We start from the raw sequence: 15462 nt of genomic DNA, 5'->3' as shown, positions 1-15462 counted from the left end.
TCTTCACAGTTCCCTACACTCCCTATTGTAGTCTCATCTAGATACTTTGATCTTGTGCTCCATAAACCCAAGCCCAGATCATTTGCCTATATTCAGAAGAGCAATGGTCCCAACACTGACCCTGGGGGACACCACTGTTTACACCCCTCCAGTCTGAACATCCATTAACCACTACTCTCTGTCCTTTACAAAACTTCCTATCCACGCTGCCCCACTCCCTTTAATACCGTGAGCCTTAACTTGTCCTCCCACTTTTAAAGATTTGTGTATCTGAGCCGTTTGTTTCCTACAATACAGCACTGTCAGTGACTACACTTCCAAAGTACTTCATTGGCTGTGAAGCACATTGCGACGTCCTGAGGTGGTGAAAGGTGCTATATAAATGCAAGTCTTTCTTTCTTGTAGGTTTTAGAGATATTAACATAACAAGGCTAAAATTCATTGACATCAAATGTCTTATGTAATATGCATTATGGGAAAGAGAAGTTTAGTCTGAGTTAGAAACTCAAACAGCTGTTTCACAGCAGACAGGTCGCTATGGCAACACTGATAAGACATTCCATTCACTGAATTGACTGGTTGCAATCTGTAATCAGATCAGGGGAAAGAACAGGGTGTGTCTGTTAATAAACACAATATAAGCTTAAAGCAGAGTGAGTAGTAGAATAGTGTAGGTATTGTCGTATATCTAACCAATAACGGATTCAACTCAGAAGAACAACAAGCTGGTTTTTAATGTTGAATTCGATTATTTACAGCAGACAACAGAGATTGATGTTGGAGAACTGTGGAACAGGTCTTTCCCCAGCGGGGATGCCACGAGGACTGACTAGACAGTCCGGAGGTTTGTGCGATGACGTCATCGCGTTTGCATCGTAACGTCATTGCTTTGTTCGCGTTTCCCACGCTTGGGGCATCACGTGACTTGTGTGATGACGTTAGCACGTGTATGTCCGCGTCATCATGTTTACCCGGCACCCGGCACTGTAGCTGGCCGTTGCGGCCGTAGTCACAGGAGCGGGAGGCACCCGGCGCTGCAGCTGGCTGATGCGGCCAAAGTCGTGGGCGCGGGAGGCCGAGCTGTGCCGGCAGCCATCGCGGGAGCAGGAGGCTGAGCTGTGCCGGCGGCCGTCGTGGGAGCAGTCACGTGACATGCGTCGTGACATCACTGTGTTCTTAAAAGGGCAACGCCCCGTGCAAGCAAACTATATACAATGTTGAAGGGAATTATGTACAACAGGTAAGTGACATTCGGTAGTGCCACTACATACGCCCCCCCAGAATTCCCTTCAACGGACAAAGTCAAACGGTGAAGTGGTCCGACGAGCTTGTCTGAAGGAATCGCGTAGTGCCGAGGCAGAGGCTGTTGGGCGGCTGGCGATCAGGCGGGCGGTCGTATGATCTGCCGTAACGACGAAGGTGTCCGGTGGTCTCGGCGGTCGTGCTGTCTCAACTTGGCGGGCGAGGTCTAAAGATGCTGGTTGTGAGCGGATCCTTACGCGCATCATCATGGCGAATAAAACGTATCCGTCATGCAAAGGACCGTAGAGACGGGTGACCTCTGCAGCCAGTGGCTCGAAGCGGGCGCCGGGGCAAAACAGCTGGCCGCGTCATAGTGACTGGCAGGTTGGGCAGACGTGGACCATGGCGTTGTTGGTGTTGTTAGGAAGTCCCCTGTCGAACGAAATCTTCAGGAATGCTGTAACAGGGATCCAGGAGGAAATGAACGTGGGTCTAGTCAGTTGGGTAACTTGCCGAGCAGGCAAGCGAACTCATCGGCAGTCGGGAACGCATGGAACGGTGCGTGCCGTAGTGTTACCACGGTAACTCTGAAACGAGCTGAAAGTTGCTGTGTTGATCAGTGATCAGGGATGGACAGCAATCGTCCCGCGTGGCCAGTCGCGGCCACGGGATGCTCGTAGACCCATACCTCATTGTTCGGAGTGTCGGTTGTTGTTTCGTTCATGGGGAAAACTGCCGGGAGTGCGGCAACACCTTGCTTTCACGCCAAACTGCACACAGTAGTTTACACAAACCAGCAGGATGACGGGCTGGTGTGGCGTCGGCGGGGGATGAGTCATCGTGGCTCGTGAAGGATGGGTCCTCGTGGTTCATGAGGGATGGGTCCTCGTGCTTCGCGAGGGATGGGTCCTCATGGTTCGTGAGGGATGGGTCCTCATGGTTTGCAAGGGATGGGTCCTCGTGGTTCATGAGGGATGGGTCCTCATGGTTCGCGAGGAGTGCGTCCTCGTGGTTTGCGGGGGTGAGTCCTCGTGGTACCTCTGCGGGGGCGCGCTCCGATCTTGTGGGCCCGAACGTGCCGTACCCACGCTGTGAGGGGTTTAAACTTGCTGTTCCTTGAAGGGTGTCGAGGAGGCGGACGACCCGGGAGTCGGTAGAGCAGTCGAGTACGGAGACCTCGTTGGTCTGCGCCACATCAGTGTTCTAGGCGAACGGGGCTTCTACCTGATGAAAGCACGAGGGTGATTGTTGCTCCAAGGATGGCTGAGCGAAACGGCTTTAGCTTCCATGCGTGCTTCTTTTGTGAAAATCGTTCACAAAACTCGGGGTCCGGCTGCGCTGCTTTCGTGAAAAACGTGCATGAAAAACGGAGTCACCAATCAATGTAGGAATTGATGAGCTCCCATACTCACGTCGTCTGGTCACCAATGTAGGTATTGATGGTCGTCGGCTGTTGTTCGTTGGTCATTGTTCGTTGGATGTTGTTCGCCGTGCTCTTCTTCTGTGAAAGCGTTCAGAGACGGGTTTTAGGCTGTGCGCTGTTTCCGTGGAAAACGTTCACGGAGACGGGGTCAACAATGTAGGTGTTGTTGTATACCTAACCAATAACGGAGTTCAACTCAGAAGTACAACAAACTGGTTTTTAATGTTGAATTCGATTATTTACAGCAGACAACAGAGATTGATGTTTGTAAGGGGTTTTAGATCGCAGAGGTTTCTCTCTCCAGAGGCCTCTCTCTCTTGCACAGTAAAACCTTGAGTGGTTCGACCCACTCGCCCCTTAGGTTCTGTACACTGGACTTTGAGGCAGGAACTACAATGCAGAGAATACTCTTTCGGCCAGTTTTAATGAAAACGAAATGAAATGTTATTGTAATAAAGGAAAATATTGAATGCAAGTCAATATATGGTACATGGGAGGGAAAAACAAATTCATAATACATTACTAACTGAGATAGATACAGGCATATTATACTTTACAAAAGTCATCACGAAATGGGGAAACACACGGAACATTGAGGGACAACAACTCATAATTAGTTATCCCCTGAAATGCCCACCCCCTTAAACCTATCTAGATCTGATTATGAAGGGCCAGAAACATGCTCACCAATCCAGTTAGGAACTGCAAGGTTTTGAAAGGTCTGCGTTTTGATCCTCTCAGGCGTCCTGTCTCCACGTGGTCATTGGGCTGTAGGAGCAGCGGGCTGCTCAAGCTGATGGCCTCTCTTATTTCAGCAAGGCGAGCGGACCCTCATTTCGTTCACAGCTCGTTTTTCTCGGTGCTCCGGCACCTGATGTTGTAGGGCGTTTCGTCCTCTCTTCTTCCTCGCCTACGGCCCGGGGTCGATCGATGATCTCCCGATAGCTACCCCGGGTCTGGGCGCAGACTCGAATCACCTTCTTGGATCTTCATGACTCATATGAACCTGAACTTCACTTAACCGATCTCCACTGCACTGCCTTGAACTGCCTTGATGATCACACCGGGTCCCCAATTATACTTCTCAATGAAGGCCTTATCTCCCGCCATCTCACGGTGAGTCTTTGTTTAATTTTTGGCGGGCTGGTATTACAACGGGGTAGTTATTATATTTAAAGTGCTTTCGGGATGGCCGGTGATGGCCATCTCTGGTCTGGAATGACCTTGTATTGTTTTGAATGTCTTCTTGATGTCTTTAATGGGTCTTTGATGTTCCCCCTATGAATATAAAACTGTTTCCCTTTGTCTGGGTAAACATACAGATGGCCTTTATCTACAGGCCGATCTGACTGGATCTGCATCCAATCCATATGTATGGGGTTCTGTCTGGTTTCGTTTACTCTGAAATTGTGTTCCAGAACTTACTGTGGGCTGAATCCACAAAGGCTGTCTGTGGACTGCAAGAACCATTTTAAACGGTCCCAAAAGCTGGTCACGGGGTCCGGCGGCCATTTTGTATGCCCCTTTTTCCTGGGCTTTCTTTTAAAACAGTCTTTAAAATTAAAGGCCTCTTCTGCCATAGACCCTTATCTGACAATATTTAATTTTGCAAATCTTACAGTCCCCCCTGATGATACTATAACTTGCTTGAAGTATCATAATTCTGGGTGAGCAAAATTTTCTGACTTTCCATAATCAAACCATCCCCTGTATTTACCTATCTATGATCCCACGACACATGCATTTCCCATTTCAGAAAACCCACAGTGTACATTAAGCATCTATAGATGGCAATACTTTGGAATTAACCATCTGACACACACATTTCCAGGTGTGGAGGGGGGCCTAATACCCCTACACCACCTGGTCATACACACTATCTTTATTAATAACAACGCCCACATTAATAAACTTCAATAAAAATAGTAAAAGAACATACACACAAAATCGTACATGAATACTATCAATCGTGAAGGAGGGAGGGAAAACTTTAACTTTATACACAGCAGCAGAAATCTAAACGGGTGTCTCTTCGTCTACCCGCACATAATGCTCCCTCCATTCTCCTCTGTTCTCATATTTCTGTAAACGTTTGTCCTTTTTACAGTGTACAAATAGTAAATAAATCACAATAACAATCTGACACACTACGAGGATGTGAGAGGCTATCCTAATCCAGGAAGGGACTTCTATATTAGTGAACAGGTCCCCACCATGGTGGGGTCACTATGTCTAATATGTCTGCCCCTATTTCTAATGTCTTCTGCTCCAGCGTGTAAAAATGTTTCTGTGAAATTGCAATGGCTTTTAGTATCGTGGTGAGGTGTTCAGGGAGAGGGGGAATGATATAGCCAAAATGTGCAACGAACCGTTGCAGATCGGTGAAATTCTCTTTGACAGTGATGTGAACAGTGGAAGGTTCAGGAATAGGGACAATTCACTCTTGGGCCACTTGAACTTCTGCCTTGGGTTTGAAGCAGAAACTGCTGTCACTGACCAGACACCAGCCATGCTGTCCATGTTGGTAGTGGGGTGCTGCAGTGGTGACACAGTATGTCCCACCTCCTATATATGCCACCTGCAGAGGCACATGGCCTTGTGCCATTGCCTCCATGGTGCAATTTATAGGCTTCGCGCCAGCAGTTCCGAACCCGCACTGTGGTCTCGAATAGGCATTCAAGTGCTGGGGACACAGGATGATGTGTGCTCCCCGGCTCCAGCACCCCAAGAAGTCGGTACCCGTCATTGCAAGCTCCCTTCGAATGACGTAAGGTGGGACCGCTGTGTAGCGAATGTGTGCACCCCCCTGAATGACTCCAATGTTCTCCACCCTGTATACTGGGGCGGGTTTAGCTGTCTTTCCCATAACCGGCATTCTTACCACTATCCCCATAATGGTATGATTAGACCACCCACAGTCCACTGGGACTGGGTAGGCCTCTGATGCTAGTCTGAGCTGGCACAGACTTAATGCGTTCTCAAAAGGGTGGAGGGCTGCGAGGTGCTTGTTGCTGATCCAGGAGGGGACCAAACCTTGTTTTAAATCCTCCAGATTACTGCGGCCCTCGCCCAGTAACCACGCCCCGTACAGCACGCACGCTTCGTTCTGCGCAGCCTGATCTGACGCATTCCAATCCTCTCTGACGAGAGCATTCACCATTTTAGCGTGTTTCTCCAGCTCAGCAATAATTTCCTTTAAGTGTAGTGTCATGGCCTGGTCCTCATGTAACTCAGAACCCACTACCTTATTCTCGCCTGTCAGTATCTTTCTTAACTGTGTTTTCAGACCATTGATCTGGGTCTGCAGCTCCACGTCATCCAGAGTGTTGATGACGGAAGTCCCTCTGTTGAAAGCGGTGAAAATATCATTAACTGCACCCCTTCTTTGTCTCCCTACCCTGTCCAAGACCTCATGTGGTGTGGTGTACAATCCGGCTCTGTCTACATCGGCAAAGTCGAATTCGTAAAACTGCCTGAACATGTTTGTTAACAGGACCTGGTACAATTGCTCCGTTTCCTTGGGGCACCACTCTGGCAATCGCACCTCGGTGAGGTTTAAAATCACCGAAGCTACCACGTAGTGCACCCCTTGGTACAGCACCTGACCTGTGGGTACCAATATCAGTCCATTCCCGGGTCCCTTGGTAGCGGCGGGGCACCCTTCCTTGCGGGCTTTTGCTACTGGAATCATGGGCAGGGGCTTGCGGGGTCGGGTGATGAGCTCAGTGGCGTTCACCGGGATCTGGGAGTATGGGACTCCGCACGCCCGCATGCTGAAGTCCCACCTCATCCCTCTCCCAGCATCCTGCCACTGTCTCTGGAAAAAGATGGAGATGCCTGTGGGGCAGACGTGTTCTGAACCCCACATACAGATGTAAATCCCCTCATCTGGTTCCCACCATTTGTCCCAACAGACATTCAATCCCCCATGAGTCCCCGTAATAGTCCGATGGGTATTGTTACCCAGTCTCTCCCACTCGACCGTGGAGTTCTTCATGGTTTTGCTCAACTTTCGCAACCACCACCATCTGTCCAAAGGAACATGTCCGTAGCATTCCAAACAGATCTTCTTCCCGACAGTGACGCTGACTCTGGGCGCGATGATCCTCACCCTGGGACACATTAGAGAAGTCTCTCCGTACTTGAAACCGGACTGGCTGGAGTATTCCGTTGAGTTCGACCCCAGCCATCCTGGCCACTTCCCTTCGTGGAAATAGGTGGCTGTTTCTTCAACGTCCCGTCTCCCGGTCCCATCAGTCGCGATGGGGGCTGTGGCCCCGGAACAGCCATACATGATGGAGTCCTTGGTGTAGCCCCGATATGCCAAGCTACACCCGATCACCGCGAACATAATGAGAATCCGTTCCATTGGACCTCTGGTTCCTGGAACAAATTAAATGATACAGCCAGGCTCCCGAGAGATTCTGGCCTAGGTGAAGGCATGGTCGGGTCTTTTGACCTTGACCCAAAACAAAACGCACATGCTGGGCAGATTCCAAACTACATAATACTCATCACTATATTTAATTACACAATTCAAACTTAACTAAACTTAACCTTAAATTATGTACAACGTCCCCCGTCGGCCTGCCTAATCCCTGTTCGGGTTGCAGCTCACCGCTCCCTGTGGCGGGGCTGCACTGACCTGCAGCTTGAGTCCCCTGCAGCCTTTTGCTGCCAATTGGGGACTGCATCTCTCCAGGGATCTCCCAAGTTGGTATCTGCTGATGTAAGGGGAATCGGGCCAGAGTTTCCTTGGCTGAGGCGTCCGAGACGACCTGCGAGGGGGTACCTTTGGCAAGGCTCCCTTAGTGAGTGGACCTTTGGGTGGGACTTTAGCCCTCACAGCCCGTGGCTCCTCCACGACTGCTGGCTTCGGCTCCCTTCCCTCAGGCTCCGCCCCTTTGGGATTTGGGTCTGTGGCAGACGACTTCTCCCTGCCTGTCCCTACAGGTGGAGAATCCCCGCCACCAAGTTCTACCTCCCCTACGCTTGAGTCGAGGGCGGGACCTCCGTCCTCCGACTCCACCTCCTCCAGAATCATGTCAAGCCAGAGTTTTATTGGCCGAGGCGACCTGCGAAGGGGTACCTTGGGCGAGGCTCCCTTAGCGAGTGGACCTTTGGTTGGGACTTTAGCCCTCACAGCCCGTGGCTCCTCCATGAATGCCGGCTTCGGCTCCCTTCCCTCAGGCTCCGCCCCTTTGGGATTTGGGTCTGTGGCAGACTACTTCTCCCTACCTGTCCCTACAGGTGGAGAATCCCCGCCCCCAAGTTCTACCTCCCCTACGCTTGAGTCGAGGGCGGGACCTCCGTCCTCCGACTCCACCTCCTCCAGAATTGTGTCAAGCCAGAGTTTTATTGGCTGAGGTGTCCGAGGCGACCTGCGAGGGGGTACCTTGGGCGAGGCTCCCTTAGCGAGTGGACCTTTGGTTGGGACTTTGGCCCTCACAGCTCGTGGCTCCTCCACGACTTCTGGCTTCGGCTCCCTTCCCTCAGGCTCCGCCCCTTTGGGATTTGGGTCTGTGGCAGACGACTTCTCCCTACCTGTCCCTAAGAACATAAGAACATAAGAAATAGGAGCAGGAGTAGGCCAATCGGCCCCTCGAGCCTACTCCACCATTCAATAAGATCATGGCTGATCTGATCCTAACCTCAAATCTACTATCACTCTACATCCCACCCAAACCCATGTGATCGCCTGGGAGAGGCAAAAAACCAGATTAAAAAAACCAATGGCCAATTTGGGAGAAAAAAATCTGGGAAATTCCTCTCCGACCCATCTAGGCGATTAAAACTCGTCCAGGAGATCACTCTGTCCCTATATTTTCTACAGTACTTACCGTATGTAATGAGAAAGGATTAATTAGCAATCTTGTTGTGTGAGGCCCCTTGGGTCAGAGCGATCATAATATGATAGAATTCTTCATTAAGATGGAGAGTGAAGTATTTGACTCCGAGACTAGGGTCCTGAATTTAAATAAAGGAAACTACGATGGTATGAGGCGTGAGTTGGGTAGGATTGATTGGGGAATGTTACTCAAAGGGTTGATGGTGGATAGGCAATGGCAAACATTCAAAGATCGCATGGATGAACTACAGAATTTGTTCATCCCAGTTTGGCATAAAAATAAAACAAAAAAGGTGACTCAACGGTGGCTAACAAGGGAAATTAGGGATAGCATAGGATCCAAGGAGAGGACATATAAATTGGCCAGAAAAATCAGTAAACCTGAGGATTGGGAGCAGTTTAGGATTCAGCAAAGGAGGACAAAGGGATTTATTAAGAGGGGGAAAATAGAGTATGAGAGTAAACTTGCAGGGAATATAAAAACTGACTGTAAAAGCTATTATAGATATATGAAGAGAAAAAGATTGGTGAAGTCAAGCATAGGTCCCTTGCAGTCAGAATCAGGGGAATTTATAATGGGGAACAAACAAATGGCGGACCAATTAAATACATACTTTGGTTCTGTCTTCACAAAGGAGGACACAAATTATTGAATCCGTTGATTCTTAAAGTATGATGTTTTCCAATAACTAGACGGAGGCTGTAAATTAACAATCAACAGGTGTTTACTGGAGGAGGGTAGTCTAAAGACTAACAGTACAGAGGCATGCTCAAGGCTCATATACAGGTGTGGTCACTGCCGGTACTACAGTATACAGGAGCAGTAAAAGTAGTTCTCTCTTAAAGGTACATACACTACAACTCCTCCCCTTTTAGATTAACAGTACCCATAACATTCAAGTAACAGTTAACACTTTAACATGCACATTAAACTGAAATAGTCCATTTATAGATTCAGTCTTTGGGGTGGCTTCCTGATCCTTTCGGGATAGTGCCTTTCCTGAGGTTCTTGTTCTTGGTAAGGAGGCGATTCTGGCTCCCTTTCATTGGTTAGTTCATCAGTTTCCGCTGCTACTGTTTCTGGGGTAGATGCTACCGGTATGTCGGGTTCATCCCCAGGTATGCGAGACATGGGGTTGACTCATTCCTGTGACACTAGGATCTGGTCGATGTGGCATCTCACAATGTTCTCCCCGACATCCACTGTGTACATTAGTGGGCCCTGCCGTGTGCATATCATTCCGGGTTGCCATTTCTCTGTTCGGTAGTCGCGGGCCAAGACTGGTTGTCCTACATTGAAGCTCCTTGTCGGCTTCTCATTAATGTGCTGGAATTGCTTATCCTCAACATTCCTTCGCACATTTGGTCTGAGCAAATCCAGACGAGATCTCAACCTTCGGTTAAAGAACATCATGGCTGGGGTCTGGTTGGTAACTGCATGTGTCGCATTTCTGTAGGCTAACAGGAAATTGTCCACCTTATGCTGTAATGGAATTTCATCATCGCACATGGCCCTTATTGCCTTTTTAAAGGTTTGTACAAACCTCTCAGCCAATCCATTTGTGGCTGGATGAAACGGGGCGGATGTGTAATGCCTTACCCCATTCCTTTTCATAAATTTTCGAAACTCTTCGGACACAAACTGTGGTCCGTTATCAGAGCAAATCTGCTCTGGCAAGCCGTTCCTGGCAAATATGGTCCATAGGACTGCAATCATTTTCTCTGTAGTGGTGGAGGACATTTTGATCACCTCAGGCCATTTCGATTGCACATCCACTGCTATTAAGAACATTGAGTCCATGAATGGACCAGCAAAATCAATATGCACCCATTGCCATGGAGAGGAGGGCCACTCCCATGGGTGTAGAGGGGCATGTGGTGGTGCATTTTGGAGCTTCTGGCATCCTGAGCAGCTCTTTGTTAGGTCCTCGATTTGTTGATCGATCCCCGGCCACCACACATAAGCCCTGGCAAGGCTTTTCATTTTCATTCCTCCCAGATGGCCTTCGTGAAGCTCATTGAGCACTCTCTCCCTTAACTTGGGTGGAATTACCACTCGTGATCCACACATCACTGTCCCCTGGCATACTGACAGCTGTTCTCTTCTGGATGAGAATGCTGGCAACAGTGAGTCGCCATGTGTTGGCCATCCCTTCACCGTCAAATCATATACCCGAGACAGTGTCGAATCATTGCGGGTCTCCTTCTCTATATCCACGTTAGTTACTGGCAACCGTTCAATTATCGACAAATAAAATATTTCGATAGGGTCCACTGCTGGTGCTTCCTCCACAGTAGGCAGTGGCAGGCGTGATAGCCCATCAGCGTTTCCATGCTGTTTCGTGCCCTTATACTCTATTTCATATTGGTTTGCCCCTAGAAAAAGGGACCATCTTTGTAGCCATTGCGCAGTCATCACCGGAACGCTCTTCTTTGGATTAAAGATGGAGACAAGTGGTTGGTGGTCAGTCAGCAAGGTGAACTTCTGCCCATGCAGATAGTGGTTGAATTTTTTTACTCCCCATACTAGGCTGAGGGCCTCCCTGTCAATCTGGGTGTAGTTGCGCTCAGCTGAGGTTAGTGACCGAGACGCAAAGGCTACTGGCCTCTCCAACCCGTCTGGGAATTTGTGCGACAGCACCGCTCCAATACCATAGGGTGATGCATCACACGCCAACCGAATTGGTAGTGCTGGGTTGAAATGGGCCAACACCTCTTTTGATGTGATCAATTCTTTGCACTTCTGGAAAGCTCATTTACATTCGTCATTCCACTTCCATGGTACCCCTGTTTGCAGTAGGGTGTTCAGTGGGTGTAGTACTGTAGACAAATTTGGTAAGAACTTATGGTAGTAGTTCACCAGCCCGAGGAACGACCTCAGTTGTGACACATTTTCCGGTGCTGGAGCCTTGACTACTGCCTCAATCTTTTCAGGGGACTTATGTAACACCTCTTCATCAATAACGTGGCCACAATACGAGATCTGCTTCTGGAATAACCCGCACTTGTGGCAATTAGCTCGTAGACCATATTCCTTTAATCTAGTGAGCACCTTCTCCAGGTTGGTGAGGTGATCACTGTCATTTTCGCCCGTGACCAGGATGTCGTCCAAATAACACTGGGTCCCTGGAATCCCTTGCAGGACTTGATCCATTGCCCTTTGCCAAATAGCCGGAGCCGATGCTACCCCGAACACCAGCCAGTTGTATTGGTAGAGACCTTTATGAGTGTTGATCATGAGGTATTGTTTCAAGGCTTCTTCCACCTCCATTTGCAGGTACACCTGGGCCAGATCAATCTTGGTGAAGCGTTTACCTCCAGATAGCGAGGCGAAAATATCCTCAATCCGTGGAAGTGGATATTGTACCATGTGAAGGACTGGGTTCACTGTCACCTTAAAATCCCCACAGATGCGGACCTTCTTTGGTTCCCCAGGCATATTACTCAACGACCTCTTCATTACAGGAATGATGGGTGCAGCCCACTCGCTCCAGCCCACTTTGAACAGTACTCCTGAACGTTCCAACCCTTCCAGCTCTGCTTCGACGGCTGGTCGGATCGCATAAGGCACCGGTGTGGCCTTAAAAAACTTTGGGCTTGCATTTTCCTCTATTTTAATCGTTGCTGTTATGCCTTTTAATGTTCCGAGTCCCTCCTGGAAAACTTCTTGTGCATCAGTTATCATTTTTGACAGTCGTCCAGGTGTGACGTCATCATCCTTTTTGGCCTCAACCTTCAGTGCCTGTATGGAATGCCCATCTAATTGTATCTTCCGGATCCATTCACGTCCTAGTAGTGGTGGTCCTCCATCTGGCAATACATATAGGTCCATTTTGGGTATTTCCTGGCCTTTGTATATCACTTTCACCCTTATTTTTCCTTTGGGGTAGACTTTTTGCCCCGTGTACGTCTTCAAGACAATCTCTGTAGCTTTCAATGGTATATGTGAGAATAGCCGCTTGTAGTCCCTTTGGTTTATGACTGTTAGGGCTGATCCTGTGTCCAATTCCATTTCCACTTGGACTCCGTCTATCTTGAGCATGACCCACATAGTCTGGTGATCCTCCATTTTGATTACCTTATGTAGTTTCAGACAACCCAGCTCCTTGCTTCCGGAGTCTGTATCACTTTTCTGTTCATCTGAACTACTGTCCATCACCTTATGTACCTTTTTGTACTTCTCCTGTGGAGATTTCTTGCTGCTGGTTTTCTTCCCTGGCCTGCAGACTCTTGCTATGTGTCCTGCTTTTCCACACTGTCTGCACACTTGGTCCTTGAACCAACAATCCTTCTGGTCGTGTGTTGTTCTGCCGCAGCGATAACACTTCCCTGCTCCATATGACATTTCATTGGTGCCATATTCTTGCGGTCTCCATTATATCTCTGCAGTGCCCCGTGCGGCTGCTTCGTGTGATACTGCCATGCTGAAAGCCTTGTCCAGCGTAAGATCCTTTTCTGATAGAAGCCATTTCTGGGTTCCTTCACTTTGAAGCCCACACACAAACTTGTCCCTTAACGTATCTGCTAGTCCCAATCCAAACTGGCAGTGTTTCGATAGCTTGTGCAGTTCTGTTAAGTACTCAGCATTACTTTCGTCTTTATGCTGGTTCCTTTTGTGGAACTTAAATCTTTCTGCTATCAGCAGCGGTGTGGGGTTTAAGTGATCCTGTAGGATTTCCACTATGCTTTCGAAATTCTTATCCACTGGCTTCTCTGGGTTATTAGGTTTTGCAGTAAGCCATAGGTTTTTGCACCCATGGAATTTAACAAAACCAGTGCTTTCCTAGCATCTGGCACTTCATTCGCCTTGCAGTACACCTCAATGCGTTCCACATATGTCGCCCAATCTTCGACTTCATTGTCGAACGCAGTGATACTGCCACTCTTCGACATCCCTGGGTGTGATTAAACTGTCTAAAATGGCGTCTCCCGCGCTCTCCCTTCATCCCATGCTCGCCCTTCTTCTCCGCTGCGGCTTCTAAAATGGCGTCTCCCGTGCTCTCCCTTCTTCTCCGCGGCTCAATGGCGTCTCCCACGCTTCCTTTTTTTTTCCGCGGACGCTGTTCAGCCCTTGAGCCCTGGCTGCGCTCTGCACGTTCTCCTGTGCTTTACCCTCTCTCTCTTTTTGTTTTCCGTCGACGCCGCTCGGTCTTCAACCCCCCCGGCTGCGCCCTGTGCACTTCACCCTCTCTCTTACCCCATGGTCGGCTCCAGCCACCGCTGTCCGGGAAGGGTCTGCGCTGTACCTGTTGCCAGTGTGTTGCTGGATCGTCGTGGCTGGAGAACCAAGCCCAGCCCTCAACAGCCTCCCCTGCGATGTTCACTCTCTGCCGGATGACTGGGCGGTTGCTCATGGTCGACGCCCGTGCTTCTGGCCTCGACTTTCTTCCACCATCCTCCCGGAGCGAATCCTTGAAAGGAAATGCAGAGTTGCAGGTAGATTCGAATCAACCTCGTCGCCACTATTGAATCCGTTGATTCTTAAAGTATGATGTTTTCCAATAACTAGACGGAGGCTGTAAATTAACAATCAACAGGTATTTACTGGAGGATGGTAGTCTAAAGACTAAAAGTACAGAGGCATGCTCAAGGCTTATATACAGGTGTGGTCACTGCCGGTACTACAGTATACAGGAGCAGTAAAAGTAGTTCTCTCTTAAAGGTACATACACTACACAAATAACCTCCCAGAGATGTCGAGGAACATAGGGTCTAATGAGAGGGAGGAACTGAAAGAAATCAGCATTTGTAGGGAAATGGTGTTAGGGAAATTGACAGGATTGAAGGCCAATAAACCCCCAGGGCCTGATAATCTACATCCTAGGATACTTAAGGAAGTGGCCCTAGAAATAGTAGATGCATTGCTGGACATCTTCCAGAACTCGATAGAATCTGGAACAGTACACATGGATTGGAGGGTAGCTAATGTTACCCCACTATTCAAAAAAGGTGGTAGAGAGAAAATGGGGAATTATAGACTGGTAAGCCTGACATCGGTTGTGGGGAAAATGCTAGAGCCCATCATAAAAGATGTAATAGCAGAGCACTTGGAAAACAGTGACAGGATCAGACAAAGTCAACATGGATTTACAAAAGGTAAATCGTGCTTGACTAATCTACTGGAATTTTTTGAGGATGTAACTGGTAGAATAGATAAGGAAGAACCAGTGGATGTGGTGTATTTGGACGTTCAGAAGGCTTTTGATAAGGTCCCGCATAAGAGATTAGCGTGTAAAGTTAAGGCACATGGGATTGGGGGCAAGGTACTGACTTGGATAGAGAACTGGTTGGCAGACAGGAAGCAAAGAGTTGGAATAAATGGCTCTTTTTCCGAGTGGCATGCAGTGACTAGTGGGGTACCACAGGGATCGGTCCTAGGACCCCAGCTACTCACAATATATATAAATGATCCAGACGAGGGAACTAGATGTAATGTCTCCAAGTTTGCAGATGACACAAAGCTGGGTGGGCATGTGTGTTGTGAGGAGGATGCCGAGAAACTCCAGTATGATTTGGACAGGTTGGGTGATTGGGCAGAAGCATGGCAGATGTAGTATAATGTGGATAAATGCGAGGTTATCTACTTTGGTCACAAAAACAGGAAGGCAGATTATTATCTGAACGGCAATAGATTGGCAGAAGGGGAAGTGCAACGAGAACTGGGTGTCCTTGTGCACCAGTCGCTGAAGGTAAGCATGCAGGTGTAGCAGGTGGTTAAGAAGGCAAATGGTATGTTGGCCTTCGTAGCAAGAGGGTTCAAGTACAGGAACAAGGATGTCTTGCTGCAGTTGTACAGGGCCTTGGTGAGACCACACCTTGAATATTGTGTGCCATTTTGGTCGCCTTATCTGAGGAAGGATGTCCTTGCCATGGAGCGAGTGCAGCGAAGATTCACCAGACTGATACCTGGGATGGCAGGAATGACGTATGAGGAGAGATTGGGTCAATT

The sequence above is a fragment of the Somniosus microcephalus genome, chromosome 4 (genome assembly GCF_052327205.1).
Source record: "Somniosus microcephalus isolate GS21.2 chromosome 4, FLI_Smic_1.0, whole genome shotgun sequence".
NCBI classification, from domain to species: Eukaryota; Metazoa; Chordata; class Chondrichthyes; order Squaliformes; family Somniosidae; genus Somniosus; species Somniosus microcephalus.
This window is presented reverse-complemented; position numbering follows the sequence as displayed.